General features: G+C 35.5%; 2 long non-coding RNA genes across 5 annotated transcripts; both read right to left on the bottom strand.

The window, feature by feature from the left end:
• Positions 1-10862: 10862 nt before the first annotated feature.
• LOC131012118 (uncharacterized) lies at positions 10863-13442 on the bottom strand. 2 transcript variants are annotated; one of them, XR_009097211.1, is made up of 3 exons: positions 13003-13442; positions 11698-11776; positions 10863-11128 (listed from the first exon to the last, which is right to left on the bottom strand). It is a non-coding gene; the product is annotated as an uncharacterized LOC131012118 (long non-coding RNA). The 2 variants fall into 2 exon arrangements; XR_009097212.1 differs by lacking the exons at positions 10863-11128; positions 11698-11776 and adding an exon at positions 12114-12758.
• Positions 13443-18856: 5414 nt separating this feature from the next.
• LOC131012117 (uncharacterized) lies at positions 18857-21393 on the bottom strand. 3 transcript variants are annotated; one of them, XR_009097209.1, is made up of 3 exons: positions 20997-21393; positions 19692-19770; positions 18857-19122 (listed from the first exon to the last, which is right to left on the bottom strand). It is a non-coding gene; the product is annotated as an uncharacterized LOC131012117 (long non-coding RNA). The 3 variants fall into 3 exon arrangements; XR_009097208.1 differs by having other exon boundaries at positions 19692-20752; positions 20997-21369; XR_009097210.1 differs by lacking the exon at positions 18857-19122 and adding an exon at positions 19129-19534 and having other exon boundaries at positions 19692-20752; positions 20997-21369.
• Between the last annotated feature and the right edge of the window lie 4639 nt (positions 21394-26032).

Raw genomic sequence — 26032 nt, 5'->3', positions numbered from 1 at the left:
ACTTGATGAATTCACAATTGAATTACCAGCGTTGGTTGTGAATTCAAACCAATAAAACTTGAATTTACAACCAAAACTATTTTCTAGTTGTGAATTCACAACCAACACTATTTATAGTTGTGAATTCACGACTAACACTATTTTTAGTTGTGAATTCAAACTTTAAAACTTGAATTCACAACCAATATTAGCTATTCAGTTGTGAATTCGAGTTTCAAAGCTTGAATTCACAACCAAAATTAGGGTTGTAAATTCGGGTTGCGGGTATCGGGTATACCTTCACCCGCCCCGATACCCGCAAAATTGAAGAGGAGGGTCGGGTGCGGGTATCAAATCCTCAAAAATCGCGGGTAGAGGGTACCCTCGGGTATACCGCGGGTACCCGCATACCCGCAATATAATATGTAAAAATTAAAATTAAATAATTTTATTTAGGAATTTTAGGAATTAACCCCCAAAAATTTTATTTAGGAATTTTTAGGAATTAACCCTCGTTGTGCTTGTTTGTTAGTTGTTTATTTATTATTTATTCGTCACAGATTTTATGGATAATCGATGAAATAGAAAGGATATTTCAATTTTTTTTGTGAAATGCGGGACAAAATACCCTCCAGCGGGACCAAAAACCCGCAAAATTACAATAATAAAAAAAATTACAGGACTGTGAGGGTACCCTCATACCCGCAACGGGTATCCGCTGCGGGTAGTCGGGTACCCGCAACATGCAGGGGGTCGGGTGAGGGTGGGGTTTTAGGCGAATTTTGTCCCGCGGGTACCCGATTTTACAACCCTAACCAAAATTAATGATAGTTGTGAATTCGCGGGTATTTTTTAAATTTTTATATGCAAGGGTAAAATGGTAAGTGTGGATATATTTTTATTTTTTATTTTAGTGGGTAATTTTTAAGTTTACTAAAAGAAATAGGCTATTTTCAAAATCCACTCATATATATATAGAGAGAGAGAGAAAGGTTAAACAGAGAATGATAAGTATTTAGAGAAATGAGAATTAATTTGGATCATCCAATCTAACAAATCTAATGGTCAGTTTTTTATCTATATATTTTCTATTATTATAACCGAAAAGGCTACTATTGTCATTTGATATTTTCGGCCATCATGATTTAAGTGAAACAAATCTTAAATTATCTATTTTATTTTGGTAAGATTTGATTCTTCCATATCTCTTCAATTTTCTTTTAACGTAAAATCTCTACGTCCGATACCTATCTTTGACTCAAAGCCTAAACTACGAATGAGAGGGGAAGTGCAGTTTATTGAGTTAAATAGTGTTCGTAATTTTTTAAAGCTTGTTCAAAATATTTTGTGTTAAATATTTTATGTCAATAAGAAAAAATTCGTATATTTTATTTAATTAGCTGTTCATAATTTGTTTATGCTTGTTCAAAATATTTTATGTTAAATATTTTATATTAGCAAGAAAAATTCAAATATTTTATTTAGTTGTTCGTAATTTTTTACTCTTTGTTCAAAATATTTTATGTGTAATATTTTATGTCAGCAAGAAACATTCGAATATTTTGTTTAGACGTTTGTAATATCTTTACACTTGTTCGAAAATTTTTATGTTAATTTGGTGAATAATGTTTCTGATAATCATAAATTAAGATTATTGAAAATGTTGGAAATATGGTTTTGAGACCATATCTGAAATGCATGCGCTAACAGCTTCAACGTTTGCGGCCACATCTTTTCTTGTTTGCTTGTTTTTTTTTATTCCAGAACCAACTCGCCAGAGCAAAGCAGCAAAGCAGAGCATCAGAGCAGAGCAGCAGAGCAGAGCATCAGAGCAGCAGAGTCAGAGCATATCAGCAAAGCAGAGCAGCCAACACCAGAGCAGTGTAGCCAGAGCATCCAACACCAGAGCTGCCAGAGCAGAGCAACAGAGACAGAGCTGCCAACTCCAGTCATGCCAGAGTGCAGCGCTTCCAGATCCAGTCTTGCCAAAGTGCAGTGCTACTACTGCCAAGTCTGCCAGACACAGCTCTGCCACCGAGTTGGGCTTCACTTCACTTGCTGCACTGCAGCGACGTCGAGCGACCCTCCGTTTTCCTTCTGTTCCCTGACGCTTGTTCTTCCTTGTCCAAATGTTCAAATGTTCAAACCACCATGATTTTCAGCATATCTCTGATCAACAACCAACGCCGAACACTACCATAATCGAAATTAATTATGTGAAAAACGAAACAAACAACGAGATTTCAGAGATGACATAAACCAAAATTTCTCTCTCTAAAATGGCACTAAAGGTAGAGAAGAAACCTGCGGAGAAGAAATCTGAATGCTCAAACCCTGTTCCATTTCAAACCAAAAACCCAAAAGAACTTCGAACAAAAACCTATTCGATTTCGGCATAATCTATTCGATTTCGGCATAATCGGCGTCTTCAAGAATGAATCCTAATTCGAAATTGTTGAACAACAACAACGAAAAAATAAAACAAAAAAAATGATTCAACGAACAACCGAAAATCATTAATTGAGAATTTGAAATAAAAAATCATGTTCTATTTCAACCAAAAACCTCTAAAGAAATTGGAACAGAACTCATAAACCATTTCCTTACCCGTTCGATTTCAGTAGATTCAGCTTCTTCAAGCAGGAACTTCTATGAACAAATCGCCGAACAATTGAAAATTGAAACAGAAATAACAAAAAAATAAAGTTTCAGTGAACAATAAAAAATAATGGTAGACGAAAGAGAAACCCTAGCCTTCGTCTCCAGCTGTTCAGAAACGAGTGGGAGTTGAAACGCGGTTAATAGGAGTAAATTTCGCTCCTTTCGTTTTTACTAGAGTGTAATTTTACCCAAATGGCCTAATTATAATTAAAAAGCAATTTCGAACAAGTTTAATACTGATTCAAATTTCTAGGCTGATTTAATTTCAGCCACACGATCCAGCATAATCTATGGATGAGATTTATTCTTTATTCTCTATACATAGGGTCATTCTTTGTTTAACTTGACTCTATATATATATATATATATATATATATATATATATATATATATATATATATAAGGGTGGGCTACTATGAGAGCACATCTTAAAATAAGAAATAAGAGCAATTTTTAATGTATGAATTTTATGTAGAACACGTATGAATTCATTGTATAAAGGTATGAATTGTGAAAAATAATTTTTTACTACCTTTGGAATTCGAACTCAGGACCATAAATCCATCCAACATAATTACGAATCAACCGTAGATCTTGATGATCTAAGGGCTGAAAATGATTCTTATTTTATATCTTAAGAAATGCTCTTATTTTAGCCCTTCCATATATATATATATATATATATATATATATATATATATATATATATATATAGGGAAGAGTTCAATGGAGACCATTTCCCTATATAGAAAATGAAGACCAAATCAGAGCCATTGATCTCACCAAAATCACTGAATCAGATTCATTCGAATTCTTCAAGTTTAGAAAATCCCGTAAATTTATTATTTTCAAATTTTGGGAACCAACGAACGTTATTGTGAACTTACGAACATAAGTATGTTTATTTGTATGTTCATTTGTTTTTATACGAACATTAGTATGTTCATTTATTTTTTATACGAACACATCGACGAACGTTAGTATGTTCGTAAGTTCATAATAATGTTCGTTGGTTCCCAAAATTAGAAAATGAGGAATTTACGGGATTTTCTAAACTTGAAGAATTCGGATTAATCTGATTCGTTGATTTTGGTGAGATCAATGACTCTGATTTGGTCTCTATTCTCTATATAGGGAAGTGGTCTCCATTGAAGCTGACCATATATATATAGGGAAGGGCTAAAATAAGAGCATTTCTTAAGATATAAAATAAGAATCATTTTTAGTCCTTAGATCATCAAGATCTACGGTTGATGCATCACCCTGTTGGATGAATTCATGGTCCTGAGTTCGAATTCCAAAAGTAGCAAAAATTTATTTTTCACAATTCATACCTTTATACAGCGAATTCATACATGTTCTACATAAAATTCATACATTAAAAATTACTCTTATTTCTTATTTTAAGATGTGCTCTCACGGTAGCCCACCCCTATATATATATATATATATATATATATATATATATATATATATATATATATATATATATATATATCTAGGGAGTAGTTCAACAAGAACACAAATATTTGTAAAGTCTAGAGTCACAATCTCGTTCGTTGATTTCGGGAGATCTGACGGTAGTGATTAGGATTGTTAATATGCGTAAGTTTATTTGCCAAAGGATAACTTGGTATTTTCATAGTTTATGTAACCGTAACTTACTATCCTTATATCATATCAAATCTTTTTTTTATGGTAGATTTGTTCAGCAGATACATTATTGAACGTTTGACCATTAACGCATATTTCATACTTTGTAAACTGTAAACCTAGCGTCTTCCACACAAAATCAATTTCGTATTCCATCGAAGAAGAACTTCAGAACCTGAATTCCTAATATGAACGATGCAGGTACGTCCATATTACTTAACGAGCTTAGGGGAATTATACAATACGTCATCGGAAATTCAATCTTATTTCATTTAAGTTCGAGACATGATTCATTGAATTGAGCCGCTGATCTATTGCCATACTTATTTGCTTCTCTGGTTAATAACTGTTAAATATTGGTATCATGTTGGATTCATGAAATTAAGCAGTGAACATCTTGGAGGAACTATCAGTATAAAATCACAAACCATGTGATTTTCTTAGTTAAAATTATATATGGAATTCAGACAACCATACGTAATACTTATTTAATTATTGATGTGTTGTTATTTTATTCGGCTCTATTCATTAGAATTTACTATTTCTTCAGATTACATTAACCAATTATGTACTATGTTCATAACCATAATAAGGACCAGGAAGCTTTTGTTCAAGCACACCAGAAAGGGAACTTTGTTTTCCTCAATGTCCAGAACCAATCGAACCATACCATGGACAAACGTTCGATACATTACCACAAGCAGAAAAATTTTACAAGCATTATGTCGCCTATTGTGGTTTCGAGACTCGGTTCAGCACTATCCATAGATCAGATGATGATACTATTACATACAGATTAACTGTTTGTAAGAGGGAAGGAGTGTGGGAAAAGGCTAATGAACCCCTCATATATATACATTCAGAAGTAATTGTTCAGTGTTCAATTATGTTAGTATACACGTTCAGCCTTTACGTCTCCGGAAAATTGAATTCAACTTAATGAAATTTTTTACAATATAAACATAATATATTTTCCACTACATGTTATGAATGTTTAGTATCCTCCAGCGTTTGCTTAACAATTTTATAAGTGTATTCAATAATTTACGAATATAAGTATTCAAAAAATTTGCTATATTGTTCATTAAAGCGATCCGCAAGTTTAGTTTAATATATGCACTAGTTCATTATTACCAAATCATACTTTTTGACAAATCGGTGCACTTAATTATTTTTTGGAGTCTTTCAAGAACATTTCCTTTTAACAAATCGTTTCCAATAGTACGAAGGCATCAAACGCAATAATGCGTGGTAAGAAAATAAGATGAGTGCATTTATCGTTTCAACATATAAAGTTTATTGTGCCTGGACAAACATGTCTGCTAATAAAAGTTAAATAAAAAGGTGTGTGTGTGTGTTGGCCAAACGATAAGGGGTTAATGTCTAAAGCCAAAGGTCTTAGGTTCGAGTCCCCTGTGGCGCGGCCATTTAATTTCTTTATCTAATGTTGTAAATTTATCAAAAAAAAAGTTAAATAAAAAAGTGAGTTTGACGAAAGTCACTTTTGAAAGTCTCAACGAACGAAATCAACAGACACAAATATTTGTACTTGCAAAAAACCTCAATGGTGAGGAACTAGCACGTATCTCCTCTCGATTATTCAATAATACACACCAAGCATTTATCACTGTTCGTTCAACAATGCCCCCTTTACGCAATGACTACATTTCATATCTATTGAGCTCAAGGTCTTCATGATAAAATAGCCTCTCAAATCTATAAGACATAATAAACAGTAATATGTAATATTTGAATATTCATATTGAAGAGTGTAATACATGTGAACAAACTTTTGATATCATAAAACACCATACCCGTTTAACTTGTAAAATTTATGCGTCGAACCCAACCACCATACATATTGAACCAATGTAAATCTTCTCAACGGTTAAAGGTATTCACTTATTTTAAAACTAATTATATGAAATATTATTTGTCTATATACTTTCATTCTTGGAACTTGTAGTTATTAATAACTTTATAAAAATACACTAAATCAATTGCTTGGACTTGGATAGAGGAATTTCATAATTTATAACCTTGTTGATATTATAATAAATATAATATTTCAAATGTCCATAAACATCATATTATATTTTCTTTTCAAATGAAAATTAATTTATTTTCTTAATTTTAAATTTTCCAGACTTATCATATCAGTATCTCGAACATGAGTGTTTTCTTGAGCCGAGCTTCTTAGGGGTGATGGTTAGGCCGGAACTCCTGAAGTTGTCTCTTCCCGCTCCTGAACCGGATGTGAGTCTTTCACGAGTACTCTTTTTCCTTCTAAGGTCTCTTCTTCTTAGAAGGTTTTAATGAGGCTCGGTCTTTTGTTTGCTCTCTTTTGCGCTTTCTTGGATGTTTTGTACTCTTTTACTTTTCCTTTAATACAAGCCTTATTCTCATCAGTATCTCGAACATGAGCATAATAGTGGTCGAACTTGTAAAAATTATGCGTCGAACCCAACCACCATACTTATTGAACCAACGTAAATCTCCTGAACGATTAAAGGTATTCACTTATTTTAAAACTAAATGTATGAAATATTATTTGTCTATATACTTTCATTCTTGGAACTTGTAGTTATCAATAACTTTATTAAAATGAAAATTAATTAATTATCTTAATTTTAAATATTCCAAACTTATCATATAAGTATCAAGAACATGAGCATAATATTGGTCGAACTTGTCAAAAATATGCGTCGAACCCAACCACCATACTTATTGAACCAATGTAAATCTCCTGAACGATTAAAGGTACTCACTTATTTTAAAACTAAATGTATGAAATAATATTTGTCTATATAGTTTTATAACATAATTTGAACTTTCTAAAATCAAGGATTCGAATATATCTTGTATCTATACCCTTAAAATACACTATATCAATTGATTGGGCTTAAATATAGGAAATTCATAATTTATAAACTTGTTGATATTATAATAACTATAATATTTTTAAGGTCAATAAACATCATATTATATTTTCTTTTTAAATGAAAATTAATTTTGTTTTATTAATTTTTAATATTCCGAACTTACCATATCAGTATCCCGAACATGTGCAAAATAATGGTCGAACGTGTAAAATTTATGCGTCGAACCCAACCACCATGCATATTGAACAAATGTAAATCTCCTCAACGGTTAAAGGTATTCACTTATTTTAAAACTAAATGTATGAAATATTATTTGTCTATATACTTTCATTCTTGGAATTTTAAATATTCCAAACTTATCATATCAGTATCCCGAACATGAGCATAATAGTGGTCGAACTTGTAAAAAATATGCATCGAACCCAACCACCATACTTATTGAACCAATGTAAATCTCCTGAACGATTAAATGTATTCACTTATTTTAAAACTAAATGTATGAAATAATATTTGTTTATATACTTTCATTACTGGAATTGAATAGGAAATTCATAATTTGTAACCTTGCTGATATTATAATAATTATATTATTTTAAATGTCAATAAACATCATATTATATTTTCTATTAAACTTAAAATCATTTTTTTTTCTTAATTTTAAATATTCCAAACTTATCATATAAATATCCCGAACATGAGCATAATAGTGGTCGAACTTGTAAAATTTATGCGTCGAACCCAACACCATACTTATTTAATCATTCAGGAGATTCTCTCGGTTTCAATATTTTTGGTGGTCGAGTTCGGAAATATAAAAGGTAAAGTTCAGGACATAAAATGTTCATCTTCAAACTAATGATATAATACAGTTGGAATATTAAACATTACTCCAAAAAAATTGATATTGATTTTAAAAGAGTTATCAATGTTAGGTTTCAAAAAATGTAAGTTTTTATCTTTGGCATAATCGCAGTAGTGTTAAAGATTATGAATTAACCCATTTAACTCAAATCAATCGTTATAAGATTGTTCATTTAACATTGTTAAGTTAAAAGGGTTTTTCATGCATATTAACACATTTGTGCTTTTAAACACCCAATATACGGATGAGCATCAAACACACAAAAACCGTGAATTAAAACAGAAACATTTAGACATGAAATAAACAATAGAACTATTTAACAGATATACTATTAAATGAATACACTATTTAATCATTATGCTTGAGTGACAATTATCAAACAAATCTTTATTCAATTGATTCTAAAAAGTTCAGAAGATTATTAAATTTCGAGCAAATAACATTGTTGCCACGAATGATACCATGAATATAAACGAAGTTCAATCAAACTAAACTGAACCAAATAGCAAAAGGTCGAATTTGGTGTCATCCTGCGCAAGTGCAACCCCATAACTTTTAGATGCCGTTTTCATAACGTCTTCCTTAATTTGATTCACATCTGATGACACTATTGCTTCACAGTACCTAATCCTCATGTTGCATAGTTCACGATCATTTGCATCAAGTAGCCCACACTGCTAGTTCCTTGATACGTCTCATTTGAAAGTCTCCATATGGCGCATCAAGAAAAGTGAGTTATCAACTTTATTGCATCCATTTGCACACATATGATCGAGAATCTGTAGCGCTGATTTCGACGCGGCTGCAGACTTCACCTCTTGTTTGTTGTGATTTAAGAACTCCGACAACATAGTGCACTGACAAAATCCATACTTCAAATGACTACTACAAAGAAAAAATCTTAAAATATGCAAACAATAATCTACAAATTCTTACCAAAACACCGCATATTGGATCATAGCCCTTCATTATATTACTCCTTCACGGACTTGGGACTGTCTAGTATGAACATTACTTCCCAACGTGTGTCAAAACAAATAGCATATGCATTTTCCTTCTCCAATACGGGAACAAATGGGCTAACATGGGGATTATTTTCGTTGGCGCTGTGTATGTTCTTAAGGTATTGCTTTGACGAACCTCCTTCACCATCTGGATTCATTATAATTAAAAATGTATGATTAACAACTATAGTCTTATGTAATATAAGTGTAGGAATTAAATGAGCTGTAGATATAGATATGTTCGATTTAACATCTAAATCAATCATAACTATGCGACATGGTGAACGAAATGAAACAGGTGATTTCCCTGAAGTATGGAAAAAATGTTGTATGAGAAAAACGAATATTGAAAATAATATATTAAATTATATCATATAGTTTTTGTACCTTTGATTACATTTGTTCGTTTATTATTAATCAATTTCTTTCGTTTCTTGTCTGGAGATATAGATATAACTTATCATATATAAATAAATGAGGTGAATAACAAGATCGCATAAAACCCCTATATTTTAATAATAATTACCTGGAACAATAGTTTCAGTTCATCGCAAATGAGCCATATCTGATACAAGCAGATCAAAAAAATTAAACTAAACATGTATTGCATCAAACATAGTAAAAATATAAATCGGTGTGTTTAAAATTAATCTAGTTCAACAATTTCAGATATCTAATTGTATGAACATAAAAATGAATCGAATTTTATAATAAAATATACGTTCAAACGTTCATTAAAAATCTCATGGATATTTTCAAAATGTATGTAACCTGTTATCGAACACAAGTTCAGTTCAACAAAAATGGTGATAAGTCTTTTTGTTGGAACTAATTTCTAAGTTAAAAAATATACAGTAGCATAAAAAAAAATTGAAACCATTACAAACTAAAGAATGAAACCAACTAATAACGAATTAATTTGCATGTTTTTAGAATGAGCTTGTTGTTTTGTTCAACTATGAAGGTCACCAACCTGGAATATATAACAGCTATAGCATGCGATTTGAATACAGTCTCTTTCGTTTTCGATGAACGCGATGGGGCACAAAAATCAGTGATTGTAAATAGCTTATCGGCGACGGAGGGATATGGTGAACAAGATTTCGAGAGAGACTAATGTCAAATAAAAACTAAATGAAATATCATCCTCTCTGATGATATCCAAATAAAAAAGATATATCATACAGAATCGGAAGATGCGGAATTTGTGGGATACCATATTACTTTCCAAATTTCGTTCGTTATTTTTTTATTATTTTAACCCTGCGAATATCAAATTCAATAAAATTATGATTGAAATTGATTTAAATAATTAATACATCTTGTAATCTGGTCCATTGATTGATTCATATCCAACGAACTAGATTAAGACTAAAGACTCTATATAGGAGTGTGTTCTTATGGAATGCAATATATATATATATATATATATATATATATATATATATTACATACTTTATAGTAAATAGTCTATTTTATATGTAATTAATAGTAAAATAGTTAGTATCTCATATAATTACTTCAATTGCATATCAAATTTAACATGTTAGTGAAAAAATTTTAAAAATAAAAATAAATATAAATCACATTTAATGTTTCATTTTTAAATAGGGTTAAGGTGCAGATAGGCCCCTCAAGTGGAGACCCTTAGAGCGTTTCAGTCCCCTTACTAACTGTGTGTGCAAATGTAACGACCCAACTTCCCAAACAAAAGAAATAAGAAAATAATGTGATATGAGCAGATCAATTATGAAGATTTACCCAAAATATTAGGTATCTGTGTTTCGAAGAGATTAATAAAGATAAAATAAAATAAACGAATGGGCATTGAGCGATATAATCAATTAACAAGATTCAACTTTCCAGGAGCGCATAAGTTTAGTTTCGTGACTCTGATCACAATCAATGATGGCTTCATTAATTGAAATACGAATTAAGGGTCTAAGCTCAACGAGATAATATTTTACCATATAATAGAAGTTTTTAGTTTAGGAGATTGAAAGACAAGATAGCAAACTAGTCGTTTAGCGGAAGCAAAAGACAGCGTGGAACCCTAGCCTCAGCTCTGTCTGCACCAACCGATCAACCTGAAAATATTTGAAATAATTTGGGCTGAGTACTAGTGTACTCAGTGATCAGGAGTTTACAAGATATTTTATGAAATAATTAAATAGAACAGTTTATCCAATATCATAATCATAACTTAGAAGGTTAAAAAAAAATAGAAATCCACTTCTAAGCATGACAAAACATTTCTCTCATTAAGTGGCGCGCCATGTGACGTTCGATTGTTACTCGCTGCTTATGATCCCGGGACTTAACCACCGTCGGATCGCTTACCGCCGCTTAAGTGAACCCGGGACGTTACCCAGACGGAACACATCATCATCTGTGCTTGGAACGTGTCCAGGAGCACCCTTATAACGCCTACTTAGCTTCGTTAGTGCCCAAATGGCGATCAACCCATTGAGCAACTAACCTTGTGTACACAATCCTCATCTAACGTGTTAGGCCAAATGAGAATCTCGATCGATGCTTATGCGAGCATTAAACAATACAGAACGCACATAAAAACATTTATATTGGATAAACGAGTAACTTTCATGAAATATCAGAGCTTATATAACTCAAGATACATTTGTAAAATAAAGCCCACCTGGATAGGCAAAGCCTGAAGATTATACACATATAAACCTGTCTTGGGAAAGCAGCGCTAACCCACCTGGTCACAAAGCCTACAAGAAATTATATTCTTAATAGGTCTCGAGGTATCATTCTAATTTCTAAGTAAATGGAATCGCTAACTATTGATACACTTTGCCCGTTTTAATAAACTCCTTGAGTGAATTCATAAACTTTTAATACATAATTAATAACTTAATTAAGATAATTAATAATAAATTTAACACTTATAAGATATTTAATATAAAAGCTAATCTTTTAAGAAAATTAATAAAACTAATTAAAATACTAGTAGGCTCAATTAGAAAAATGATTAGAGCCCAAGAAATTAATGCAATAGACTTGTTCAAATCAAATGAGCCCAAATATAATAAAACACAGCCCATCAAATAAATGAAATGAATCAGCCACTATGATTAATATAAATTGGCCCATTGATTTTAATAAGTGAGAGCCCAAAACTAAAGACCCATTTGAAAAAAAAGGTCAAACTAAAACAAAGAAATAATATAAACACATCTCTCACTTTCCCACTCTTAAAAAAAATCGGCTCTTTCTCTCTCTCTCTCCCAAAATCACCGCCCCTCTTCTCCCTCCAAGATCCGCCGCCGCCTGCTCCTACCTCGGCGATAATCGCCGACTCCGATGTCTTCCCCCCACTCGTCGCCTTCCCTATCTCACCACCCTCTCTCTTAACCAGTCACGCCGCCACCCCTCTTCCCGATGAGATCGTCGCCGGCCACCACCCTTCCCTTGCTCGTCAACCTCCCTCTCTCACCATCCTCCCATCTGCCTCCCCCATTCTCGCGCCCGTGTCCGAAGGCAGACGGCCATGGAGGAAACGCCACCGCCGCCGCTCGCCTGCCTCGGCCGAGTTCAGCGGCGTCGGGTGCCGCCTTGCACCGTCCTGCCTCAAACCGCGCCGCCTCGCCTGCCTTCACCGTGAGCAGCCACGGGCTGCCACCACCCATGCGGCGCCGGCCGCCGCATCATCGTCAGCCCGGCATCGGGCCTCCGACAACCTCCCCCTCTTCTCTTCACTCATTCCCAAACCAAAACAGCAAAATGAAATTCTCAGATTTGTAAAGATTTGATTTTTGGTGCATTGGTCAAGGTATTTCTTTAATAGAAACAGTTGGGTATTTGGATTTCGTAAGTTAATCTTTTGTGAAAATCATGTTGGTGATGTTTCCGTAAGGAAAAATAAGAACCAAACAGAAGAAAATAGTTGCTGTATTAAAATGAAAATACATAGATTTACAGAGATAATTGGGGTTACCAGCTGGAATTTATGTTGATTGCTTCCTACCGCAGCCTGAGGAAGTGACTCTTGCGCTGGAATAGTGTAAGAAAAGTTGAGGTAATTTATGAAGGTAGATGGATTGACGTGGTTGAAACAACGCCAAAGCTTCAAATTTGTGAAAAATATCTTGTACAGTTAGACTTGGAGAGAAAGGAAAATATTACAGTTCTCACAGACACACACACACGCATGTTTCAGCTTCCCACACTGATCTCCAAATTTTGGGCCAACATTGATCTCACCAAATTTTGGGTTGGAGGCCCAAGAAAAATTAATAACTCACAGATAAATATTATTGGGCTTGAGGCCCAATAAAATAAATAAATAGACAAATAACTAAATAGAATGAAAAAAAAATAAAAATAAATAAATACTTGTGAAAATATTTTTCATATACCTTAATAACGGGCTCAAGACATTTGATCAATAGTAATGAACTTCAATTTATAAAATCTCTTTAAAATAGTATAATTTATTAAATACCGGGCGTGTATCAATAGTATTCTAATTTTAAAGGTCTTCAATATTTCCTATGAAAAGGACGGGATGTTACATACCTCCCCCTTAAAAAAAATTTCGTCCCCGAAATTTACAGACCTTGGTAATTCAGTTCGGGGTATTGAGCTTTCATTTTCTCTTCAAATTCTCACGTTGCTTCTTCTATCCAATGGTGGTGCCAAAGCACTTTAACCAATGGGATTTGCTTGTTTCTTAGAACTTGAACCTTTCGGTCGAGTATTTGCACAGACTTTTCCTCATAGCTCAAGTCTTGGGTTAGAACCACTTCATCATGTTTTATTACGTGTTTTGGATCAAACACGTATTTTCGTAATTGGAAGACGTGAAATATATTATGTACGTCCCCAAAGCTAGGTGGCAATGCCAGTCTATAGGTTACATTACCCACTCTATTTAGGATCTCAAAAGGTCCTATATAGCGGGGTCGCAATTTACCTCTACTTTCAAAACGAATAACTCCTTTTGTAGGGCAAGAGTCGATTCCCAACATTGAATTCTAGTTCAGTTCTTCGTGTATCAGTAAATGATTGTTATCTATCTTGTGCTTCTTTGATCTTCTGCTTAATCTGGTCAACTTCTCAATCATTTGCTGGACTAACTCGGGTCCCAATAGGTTTCGTTCACCTACTTCATCCCAATAAAGTGGTGATCTGCATTTACGACCATGCAGCGCTTCGTAAGGATTCATTTCGCTCGTAACTGGTAACTGTTGTTATAAGGGAACTCCACGAGAGATAGTAGGCCCTTCCAAATTTTCTCATTTTTCTGCAACAATTTCTCGAAGCATGTCTTCCAATATTTTGATTGTTCGTTCAGATTGGCCGTCTGTTTGGAGGTGGTAGGTCGTGCTGAAGTTTAGTTTGATGCCCATAGCTTCTTGCAAGCTCCTTCAAAATCTTAACGTGAATCTAGAATTACGATCAGATGTGATTGACACAGGTACACCGTGAAGGCGCACAATTTCTTGGACTTATAGCTTCGCAAGCTTCTCCAATCTGAAAATCAATTGTATGTGGAGAAAATATGCTGATTTTGACAGACGATCCACGACCACCCAAATGGTAGTGTTTCCACGCGTTGAGCTTGGTAGGTTTACCACAAAATTCATGTTAATATGTTCCCACTTCCATTCTGAAATTGGCAATGGTTGTAACGTTCTGTTATGACCTTTGACTTGTTGGCATGCAATACATTGTTCCATGAATAGTGCTATATCTCTTTTCATTCATTTCCACCAGAACATTTTCTTCAAGTCTTGATACATCTTCGTGCTCCCCGGGTGGGTTGTGTATGGCGTGTCGTGTGCTTCACTCATAATCTCATTCTTCAGCCTTTCGTTGTGTGGCACTCATAGTCTGTTTTCAAACTTCAATGTATTATCCTTATCTTCTGTGAATCCCTTGGGTTCGCTTGATCTTGCTACGAGTCGCATCTTTTTCAAAAACCAATCTTTTCTTTGGGCCTCAATGATTCTGGTTCGCAGATCTGGGATAATTTCTAAGGCAGCTATGCAGCTTAATATGGTGTTTGGGGGTGTACCATTTCCAAATTAAGTGCAGCCAAATCACGTACTAACTTCTCCTATTGAGTAATAAGACATTCAAGTTTTTCTCTGGTCTTTCGACTCAGGGCGTCTGCCACCACATTTGCTTTCTCAGGATGGTAATTGATGGTGCAGTCGTAATCCTTTACTAATTCCAGCAATCATCGTTGTCTCACGTTCAAATTCTTTTGCTTGAAGAAGTACTTCAAACTCTTATGATCTGTAAAGATCTCACACTTAACTCCATAGAGGTAGTGTCTCCAGATTTTCAGCGCGTGCACGACAGTAGCAAACTCTAAGTCATGAGTCTGGTAGTTCAGCTCATGAGGCTTCAATTGACGAGACGCGTATGCCATCACCTTTCAATTTTACATTAACACACAACCTAGTCCTAGTTTCGAGGCATCGGTGTACACCACGAATTCTCCATCTTCTTCTGGTATTGCTAACACTGGTGCAGTAGTTAGCCTCATCTTGAGTTTCTTAAAACTTTGTTTACAAGCTTCAGACTAAACATACTTAGTCCCTTTTTCTCAAAAGTTGAGTCATTGGCCTAGCCAATTTCGAGAGTCCTTTGATAAATCTTCTGTAGTAACATGCTAGATCGAGGAAAGTCCTGATCTCATTGACGTTTGATGGTGCCTTCCATTCCTTGACTGCTTCGACCTTGGCAGGGTCCACTTTGATTCCTTCAGTCAACACAATGTGATCGAGAACTTCATTTATCTCAACCAAAACTTACACTTGCTGAATTTGGCAAATAGTCTCTCGTTCCGCAAAGTCTTGAGTGCGATGCACAAGTGTTCTTCGTGTTGTTCTTCAGTCTTAAAGTATATGGGGATATCCTCAATTAACACTAAGACGAAACTATCGAGATAGAACCCTCTATTCATCATATCCATGAAAGCAGCTAGGGCATTCATTAATCCAAAAGTCATCATCGTGAGCTTATAATGTCTGTAACGTTTTCCAAATGTTGTATTTGGAATGTCTTCCATTTTCATGTTGAGCTGATGGTGACCAGACCATCAGTCAATCTCAGAAAAGACATCGGCTCCTTTCTGCTGATTAAACAGATCATCTATCCTCGAAAGAGGATATCTATTCTTTATCGTAAGCATGTTCAGTTCCTTATAATCAATACACATTTTTAGCGAACCATATTTCTTCTTGACGAACAGGACCGGTGCTCCCCGCGGTGATACGCTAGGTTGTATGAAACCTGGTCTAACAATCCTTGTAGATGCACCATTAATTCTTGTAGCACTGGTGGGGCCATTCTATATGGTGCCTTCGGCACTAGAGCTGCTCGAGGTTCTAGCCCAATTGTAAATTCTAGTTATCGATCCGGTGGCAAACCGAGTAATTCTTCGAGAAAAAAATATCTTTGAAATCTCGAACAACTGGAACTTCTTCAGTCGTTTTCCTCTGATTTTAGTTTTCTTGTCAAATTGACTAAGAAAGTATGACATTCTTCTTTCATCATTAGTTTGGTAGCAATGACTCAATTATGAGAGCTCTGCTCAGTGTTTGTACATAAGTGAGACCTCCATGACTTGCTAGGAAAATCGATATCTCATGACCCAATATGTTCCTGAACTTTTCCGCGCGTTTCTCGTCAGTATCCATTAGGAGTGGAGCATATCGTAGAAGTTGGTTGAAAGTCCTGTCATACTCAGTCGTCGTCCCAGCCCTCTGCCCCAGGTTCCAGAACTCATCTGTTTCTCTGTCGGTAACATCCTAATACGTATTTCTCATATAACTCTGCCTTAAAGTCATCATCGGTGAAATTCTCCTATTGCTTTGATTTACTTCTCGGTATCCATAGGATCGCCTAAACTGTCTGGTGCTACTTGTGGTGCAGGCTCATCAGGGACAATTACTCGTCATCGCCCACGTCTTCTTATTGTCGTATACATGGTGTGGTTTAAAGGTTCAATTGGTTAATAGGGCTTAACAATATCATATGTGAATTAATCATGAAACTATGCGTGCTACAAGAAAGAAAATTTGAACAACACGCATAAAGTATGAATAAATTACTAATATATATACCTCAAGAGAGGACTTTCATAATATTCAAAATAATAGTGCCTCTTAAAGAGGTTCTTTTGGTTAATACGATTGAACAACTTCAGATGTAAACTAACCATAATAACTAGGCGTGTTACGGGAAGAAAAGTTTGAATACACGCGTTAAAGCAATGATCAAAACACTTATGTATCATATGCCTCAAAAGAGGACTTTCAGTATAATGAATATAATAGAGTACTCCAAGTGTTTAGGTAGTACAAGAACTTATTAAATGAATTGGGGTGTCTAAGCAAGGTATAGGTAGGATGTGGATGAGTTCGACCTTAAAGTCAAAAAGTGAGGTGTTCTTATCAAAAGTAAGGTTATTCTAAACAATTGTCGCCACTACTTAACTAATAATGTATGCAGGCAATTGCTCTCTCATGAATCTCTTGTGATAGCTTCCTCAATATTGTTCTTAGGACCTTCTCCCGATGCCAATGGCCTTGGCTTGGTGCTCTTGGTCAGCTGCGAAAAATCGTCGATCACTAATGTTGCGCATGTGTTGGTTGTCCCTATTTTCCATTCATTAGAGAAAGGTATTGCACGAGTCTTATTGATGATTTGATGTCTAATACTTTTCCCTTGCATGCATTCATCCTGTGTGCCGTGATTCTACTACGAAATCTCTCAGAAAATTCTATAGCTTCCCGATTTAGCTATGGAGCTTCTCTTCATACTGTTCTTGCAAGTACATTGGGATCCAATGCTTGCGGAATTTCTCGCCTGTTTTGTCCATCTATAAAGAAGGACCAATATCATTCAAACCGAAATAGCGCAAGGCTAAATCTAACTAAGTTTCTCTGTTCTATAGGCATCATAGGTATTTGAAAGCATTTTATGTTCTTCAAGGTTCTATACCTCATCATTCTAAAGTTCTCTAGACAAAAGTCTAGTTCATATGGATCGAAATCATGTCATAGCATTAGCTAATGCACCTCTAACTATGAGGTAAATCATACTCTTATAAGCTCATAGCTTTAGTTGATTAAGTCAATCTACTCATAACTGACAAGTCAAAAAGGTCATCAATAACCTAAGTTGACAAATAGTGTCATTTATGCCATCTGAAATATTTCTTAACATGCACGAAGTAAAATCATAACATATCTTTAATCATAAATGATTCATAGAATCAATCATAAACAACAAATCTTTTCTCTTTCAACATGCTTATGTGAGCTCAAAGAGACTCATCATAATATACTTCTTCTGAAAATAGATCATGTAGGCTCGAAGAGTCCCATCATGATTACAAAATTTGCTTCTTTTAAGGACTCGCTGGCCCAAATATCATACTCTTCTTTCTTGCATAAGCAATATCTCTTTTCATATGTGACATCATTAAAGCATTTCACAAGATAATCTTTTGCGCGCACTTCTTCAAATTAAATCATTTATTTGAAAATTTTAAAACGTACCTTTGTTGATCAGGCAGTGAGACAGTGAGCTGAGGGTTACATAAATGCTTAGAAGTCTAGAGGTACTATTCTAGACTCAAAATAATTCAACTAGCGGTAGTCAGAGGCACAAAAGAAAACTTGTGCTCTGATACCACTTGTAACGACCCAACTTCCCAAACAAAAGAAATAAGAAAATAATGTGATATGAGCAGATCAATTATGAAGATTTACCCAAAATATTAGGCATCTGTGTTTCGAAGAGATTAATAAAGATAAAATAAAATAAACGAATGGGCATTGAGCGATATAATCAATTAACAAGATTCAACTTTCCAGGAGCGCATAAGTTTAGTTTCGTGACTCTGATCACAATCAATGATGGCTTCATTAATTGAAATACGAATTAAGGGTCTAAGCTCAACGAGATAATATTTTACCATATAATAGAAGTTTTTAGTTTAGGAGATTGAAAGACAAGATAGCAAACTAGTCGTTTAGCGGAAGCAAAAGACAGCGTGGAACCCTAGCCTCAGCTCTGTCTGCACCAACCGATCAACCTGAAAATATTTGAAATAATTTGGGCTGAGTACTAGTGTACTCAGTGAACAGGAGTTTACAAGATATTTTATGAAATAATTAAATAGAACAGTTTATCCAATATCATAATCATAACTTAGAAGGTTTTAAAAAAATAGAAATCCACTTCTAAGCATGACAAAACATTTCTCTCATTAAGTGGCGCGCCATGTGACGTTCGATTGTTACTCGCTGCTTATGATCCCGGGACTTAACCACCGTCGGATCGCTTACCGCCGCTTAAGTGAACCCGGGACGTTACCCAGACGGAACACATCATCATCTGTGCTTGGAACGTGTCCAGGAGCACCCTTATAACGCCTACTTAGCTTCGTTAGTGCCCAAATGGCGATCAACCCATTGAGCAACTAACCTTGTGTACACAATCCTCATCTAACGTGTTAGGCCAAATGAGAATCTCGATCGATGCTTATGCGAGCATTAAACAATACAGAACGCACATAAAAATATTTATATTGGATAAACGAGTAACTTTCATGAAATATCAGAGCTTATATAACTCAAGATACATTTGTAAAATAAAGCCCACCTGGATAGGCAAAGCCTGAAGATTATACACATATAAACCTGTCTTGGGAAAGCAGCGCTAACCCACCTGGTCACAAAGCCTACAAGAAATTATATTCTTAATAGGTCTCGAGGTATCATTCTAATTTCTAAGTAAATGGAATCGCTAACTATTGATACACTTTGCCCGTTTTAATAAACTCCTTGAGTGAATTCATAAACTTTTAATACATAATTAATAACTTAATTAAGATAATTAATAATAAATTTAACACTTATAAGATATTTAATATAAAAGCTAATCTTTTAAGAAAATTAATAAAACTAATTAAAATACTAGTAGGCTCAATTAGAAAAATGATTAGAGCCCAAGAAATTAATGCAATAGACTTGTTCAAATCAAATGAGCCCAAATATAATAAAACACAGCCCATCAAATAAATGAAATGAATCAGCCACTATGATTAATATAAATTGGCCCATTGATTTTAATAAGTGAGAGCCCAAAACTAAAGACCCATTTGAAAAAAAAGGTCAAACTAAAACAAAGAAATAATATAAACACATCTCTCACTTTCCCACTCTTAAAAAAAATCGGCTCTTTCTCTCTCTCTCTCCCAAAATCACCGCCCCTCTTCTCCCTCCAAGATCCGCCGCCGCCTGCTCCTACCTCGGCGATAATCGCCGACTCCGATGTCTTCCCCCCACTCGTCGCCTTCCCTATCTCACCACCCTCTCTCTTAACCAGTCACGCCGCCACCCCTCTTCCCGATGAGATCGTCGCCGGCCACCACCCTTCCCTTGCTCGTCAACCTCCCTCTCTCACCATCCTCCCATCTGCCTCCCCCATTCTCGCGCCCGTGTCCGAAGGCAGACGGCCATGGAGGAAACGCCACCGCCGCCGCTCGCCTGCCTCGGCCGAGTTCAGCGGCGTCGGGTGCCGCCTTGCACCGTCCTGCCTCAAACCGCGCCGCCTCGCCTGCCTTCACCGTGAGCAGCCACGGGCTGCCACCACCCATGCGGCGCCGGCCGCCGCATCATCGTCAGCCCGGCATCGGGCCTCCGACAACCTCCCCCTCTTCTCTTCACTCATTCCCAAACCAAAACAGCAAAATGAAATTCTCAGATTTGTAAAGATTTGATTTTTGGTGCATTGGTCAAGGTATTTCTTTAATAGAAACAGTTGGGTATTTGGATTTCGTAAGTTAATCTTTTGTGAAAATCATGTTGGTGATGTTTCCGTAAGGAAAAATAAGAACCAAACAGAAGAAAATAGTTGCTGTATTAAAATGAAAATACATAGATTTACAGAGATAATTGGGGTTACCAGCTGGAATTTATGTTGATTGCTTCCTACCGCAGCCTGAGGAAGTGACTCTTGCGCTGGAATAGTGTAAGAAAAGTTGAGGTAATTTATGAAGGTAGATGGATTGACGTGGTTGAAACAACGCCAAAGCTTCAAATTTGTGAAAAATATCTTGTACAGTTAGACTTGGAGAGAAAGGAAAATATTACAGTTCTCACAGACACACACACACGCATGTTTCAGCTTCCCACACTGATCTCCAAATTTTGGGCCAACATTGATCTCACCAAATTTTGGGTTGGAGGCCCAAGAAAAATTAATAACTCACAGATAAATATTATTGGGCTTGAGGCCCAATAAAATAAATAAATAGACAAATAACTAAATAGAATGGAAAAAAAAATAAAAATAAATAAATACTTGTGAAAATATTTTTCATATACCTTAATAACGGGCTCAAGACATTTGATCAATAGTAATGAACTTCAATTTATAAAATCTCTTTAAAATAGTATAATTTATTAAATACCGGGCGTGTATCAATAGTATTCTAATTTTAAAGGTCTTCAATATTTCCTATGAAAAGGACGGGATGTTACAGCAAATTGGCCCCCGAACTCAAAAAAACGGTGCAGATCGGCCCCTCTAACTTAACACCGTTATGGGCTGTTAGTCAAGGGGGCGATCTGCACCGTTTTTTCGGAGTTCAAGGGCTAATATGCACCTTTTAACTTTTTAATTAATTCACCTCTCTCGATCAAAATTTGATCGTCGTTGTCGCTGATTCAAGCTCCGGCGAGGCCGGCGGAGGGCGCCGCCTATTTCTTTCTCTTTTGGGCCCTAAACCTCGGAGCTCGCTCGACTGCACACGCTTAGCGTCAAGGACGAGCCCTAATTCTCCCATTCCATCAGAAATCGCCGCTGCAATATCCAGTTAACCCGCCGCCTGGCTTTTCTCGATGAGGAGTCGCCTAGCCTTTCTCGATAAGGAGTCGCCTCTTTCTCTCAAATCCGGCGAAATCCGGTGATAAAGGCCGACGATGCCCGTCGCCATCTACACTATCAGCGTGCTGTTGAAGAAGGACGCCTTCAAATCAGAGACCATGGCCAACATGATCTCGATCTCGATTGGGGTCACGATCACCGCCTACGGCGAGGCGAAGTTCGATTCGTTGGGGGTGAGTCTGCAATTGGGGGCGGTGACGTTCGAGGGAGAATTCGAGTTTCCATTTCGATTATGTGATTTTCGGGAGCAATGACGCCGATTTGGAATTCCCGATTTGGGGCTTGGGAACTTGATTTCGTGATTTTCCTCATCTGACGGCGATTGACGCTGGAAAAGTTGGTCGGAGAAGATGAGATGTGATTTTTTTTAATGAACGGTGTGCAGATTAGCCCCTGAACTCCAAAAAAAGGGTGCAGATCGCCCCCTCTGACTAACGGCCCATAACGGTGTTAAGTCAGAGGGGGCGATCTGCACCATTTTTTTGAGATCGAGGGCCAATCTGCACACACAGTTAGTAAGAGGACTTAAATGCTCTAAGGGCCTTCACTTGAGGGGCCTATCTGCACCTTAACCCTTTTAAATATATTAAAAATTATATAAATCTAAATCATATTTGAATTGTATTTTTAAGATATATATATATATATATATATATATATATATTCATCTACAAATTCATATTAAAAATAATATTCCCCACATCCATCAAAACAATGGAAATTTAGTCCAACACATGTTTTAATGCAATATTTGGTGAATTCTATGCAGTAGGGAAAGTGTTCCATCATTATATGAAACTAGAACGTCCACTCGTGTGATGCACAACGAACATCGAAATTAAATGACATGTTTAAATAATAATAAAAATATTAAATAAAATTAAAATATAAACAAATAAAAAATATGTTTTAAAAATAAAATAATCCACATCAATTACTCAATAAAATCTAGAATTAGAAATGTATATTTCCAACTTTGTATAAAGTATAATGATAATTATAGTTATTAAATAAATTTAAATTATTTGATAATGAAAATTGACATTACACATTATTATTATTATCATTATTATTATTATTATTATTATTATAGAGTATTAAGCGTCATAATAAATAAATCAATATTTTCATACATAAATATAAATAAAAGGTTGTAAAATGTTAATGAAGAGAGAAAAAAATAATAATTTTAATTTTTTCATAATTTATTCATTTTAACTTCATTTTTGATGATTTTTTATACCATATTAAAGATATTTTTCACGAACTTAAATTTAAGATATAGTATATTAAGTATTTTTTTATGAATTAAATTTGATGATGTTTAAAAAAATTAAAGAAAAAAAATAGAAAGAAAAATAGTGAAAGAAGAGAGAGAAAATTGAAGGGGAAAAACTCCTCTTTTATATAATATATAGATATATAGATGAGTGGTTGAAATTGAATTAATTGTAGGTCATGATTTTTTTTGATTTTTTTTGTAAATTAAGGAGTATTTATAAGGATAAAATGTGGGATCATGTATTATAAATGAAAGTGTCATACTTTTGGTGGACGCCAAAGATAGCAAAAATGGCATAGTTTTGGTAGACGGTGGGAGTACTAACTACTAATCATACTTAAAATAAATTAAAAAAAAAACAAACAAACTAGGCGAAAAGTGAATCACTTATTCAAATCTAATTGAACAATATCAAGAAGCCAATGTGGGAAATTCGACTCCAAATAATTATATTTGTAGAACTAGTAGCAATCTAGCAAACTCATGCGCCGCCTTATTAGCATCTCTAGGAACATGACAAAACTCAAATTCCACATGCTTACATGTTCAAACTCCTACCAAAGGTCATCACTAAGAGACTCTGATCTCCTATACGTATCATGCAACACATGAATGACCAAAAGAGAATATTACCATGGGTCTAAGGTCAGCCTTAAGACAAAAACTAATACCAAGTAATAGAGCATGTAATTCCCCAAGCAAGACAGTTGGAGTATGACCAATTGGGTGGATTGTTGCAATAATAGCCTCATTATAGTATCGCACAATGAAACCCACTCCAGCCTTTTGTCCATCGTTCTGGAAAAAGACGTCCAAATCTACACGGAGCAACCCACGACGCGGAGGCTGCCATTATCATAGCCTTCCGGAGATAGCAGTCGTTGGGCAAAGGCAAGCTTAGCTTTTGCTTCCTTAAACTTCAGTAACATCGTCTCACTCCCTCTAAAATTCGCAGTAGCGTGCCCCACCAAAACACCATGCTTGAGATCACACAGAAATCTCCAAGCTGCCGAGAGGAAGCCTTTCAGTACCAAACTCCTCGCACATAGCTCGACTAAATCTTCTATGGAGAGTTGCCTAAGAGGTTTAACAAAGACTTAAAACTCAATTGCTTTCCATAAATTTCACAACACCTCGCATATAAATAAGCAATATATAGTAGTCCCCCTTTCTTTTCTATACCAAGAGCAAAAACCCATTGAAAGCACATGGTGCCTTTGAAGCTTGGCATCCACCGCAATCAAGTCATTTATCAAATACCAAACAAAGTGTTTAATTTTTGGAGGAAAGTTGAGACACCATAAGAAACTCCACCACTTACCATCGTTTTCCATAGTCGTATGTGTGTGCGTTTGATACTAGTTCATCGAGTATAGGTAACCCGATTTAATAGTGTGTTTCCTTTTTCATCAAAATCCAGTAACGACTTTCTGTCGAAGGTGCCTAGGTGAGCTGAATAGAGACAATTCCATCTACCACATGTGGTGAGAACACCGTTTGACTTTCTCAACATCCCAATCTCTCTCAGAGGTAATAAAATATAATTTAATACAAAAATCATTTAAATGTTTCATTCTATCATTTTCGCCATTAACCAGGCCCGGGATCCAATTATCCTTTCATGCATAAGTTCTCATTCTATCCCAACCCTATACCTAATCCCTCTCCACAAAAGCTCGTTACCCTAACAAAGAGAGTGCCAAACAAACGAGCAATTTGAGGACACTGGTGCATCATGATATACATTACTCGAAATAACATTACTTTAAAACCCTAGCCATGAGGGAGTCAAGCTGCTTAACTCTCCAAATTTGCGTCGCAAGCAAAGTTCGGTTAAATGTGTAACCCTCTTAAATTCGAGTCCTCTGTGCGATTTTGTCCGACAAAGTTTGTTCCAAGAAGCCCAATGCATTTTCTCCTCATTCTCTAACTCTTCCTACCAGAAATTAGAGCACATATTCTCAATATCATCACAAATGGCAATTGATAATCTAAACTAAGTCATGACGTATGTGGAAATAGATTGAAGCACCGATTTAATGAGAGTCTCCTTACTGCCCACAGAAAATCCATTTATGATTCCAACTTTTAATCTTTTTGCAATTTTTGTCTTTAATATATTCAAACTGCATTCGCTTTTTATGGGTAATAAAATTCGAGAGCCCAAGATACATGGAGTGGCCATGAGTTTCTTTGATACCGAGAGCACTAGTAGCCTTATCAATCTCTTTTTGGCTAGTACATGGGCTGAAAGATATATTAGATTTGTCATAGTTCACCTCCTATCCCGAGGCCCTTTTATAGGTTTGAAGCACGTCCTTGAAACCATTGACAGGCTATCATCTGCAAAGAAAAGGTTTATAATGAATGGGTAGTTCCTTATAAGCGCAATTCCACTAAAAATGCCCTGGTTCATAGCTGCAAATCAGAGATGAAAAACCTTGGGCACAAATTACAAATAGGACCAGCGAGAGCGGACATCATTGCCTGAGCCCCTGAGAGGATAACAACGATTCAAATGCCTTCCAATTAATGACGAATGAGAACGCCACCAAAGAGATGCAGTGTATGATGAGGTTAATATTTTTATGTGGAAATATCATCACCATAATTATCGCCCGTAAAAAGCCCCACTCCACTTGATCGTATGCCTTACTCATATCCAATTTCGCTACAACAAAGCCCATCTCGCCTATCTTTTGTGTCGGAGCCAATGCATTCGCTCATAGCCAAGATGGATGTTGTCGGATATCTACCTCCTATGAATAAA

This window comes from Salvia miltiorrhiza, chromosome 2 (genome assembly GCF_028751815.1).
Source record: "Salvia miltiorrhiza cultivar Shanhuang (shh) chromosome 2, IMPLAD_Smil_shh, whole genome shotgun sequence".
Classification (NCBI taxonomy): Eukaryota; Viridiplantae; Streptophyta; class Magnoliopsida; order Lamiales; family Lamiaceae; genus Salvia; species Salvia miltiorrhiza.
This window is presented reverse-complemented; position numbering and strand designations above follow the sequence as displayed.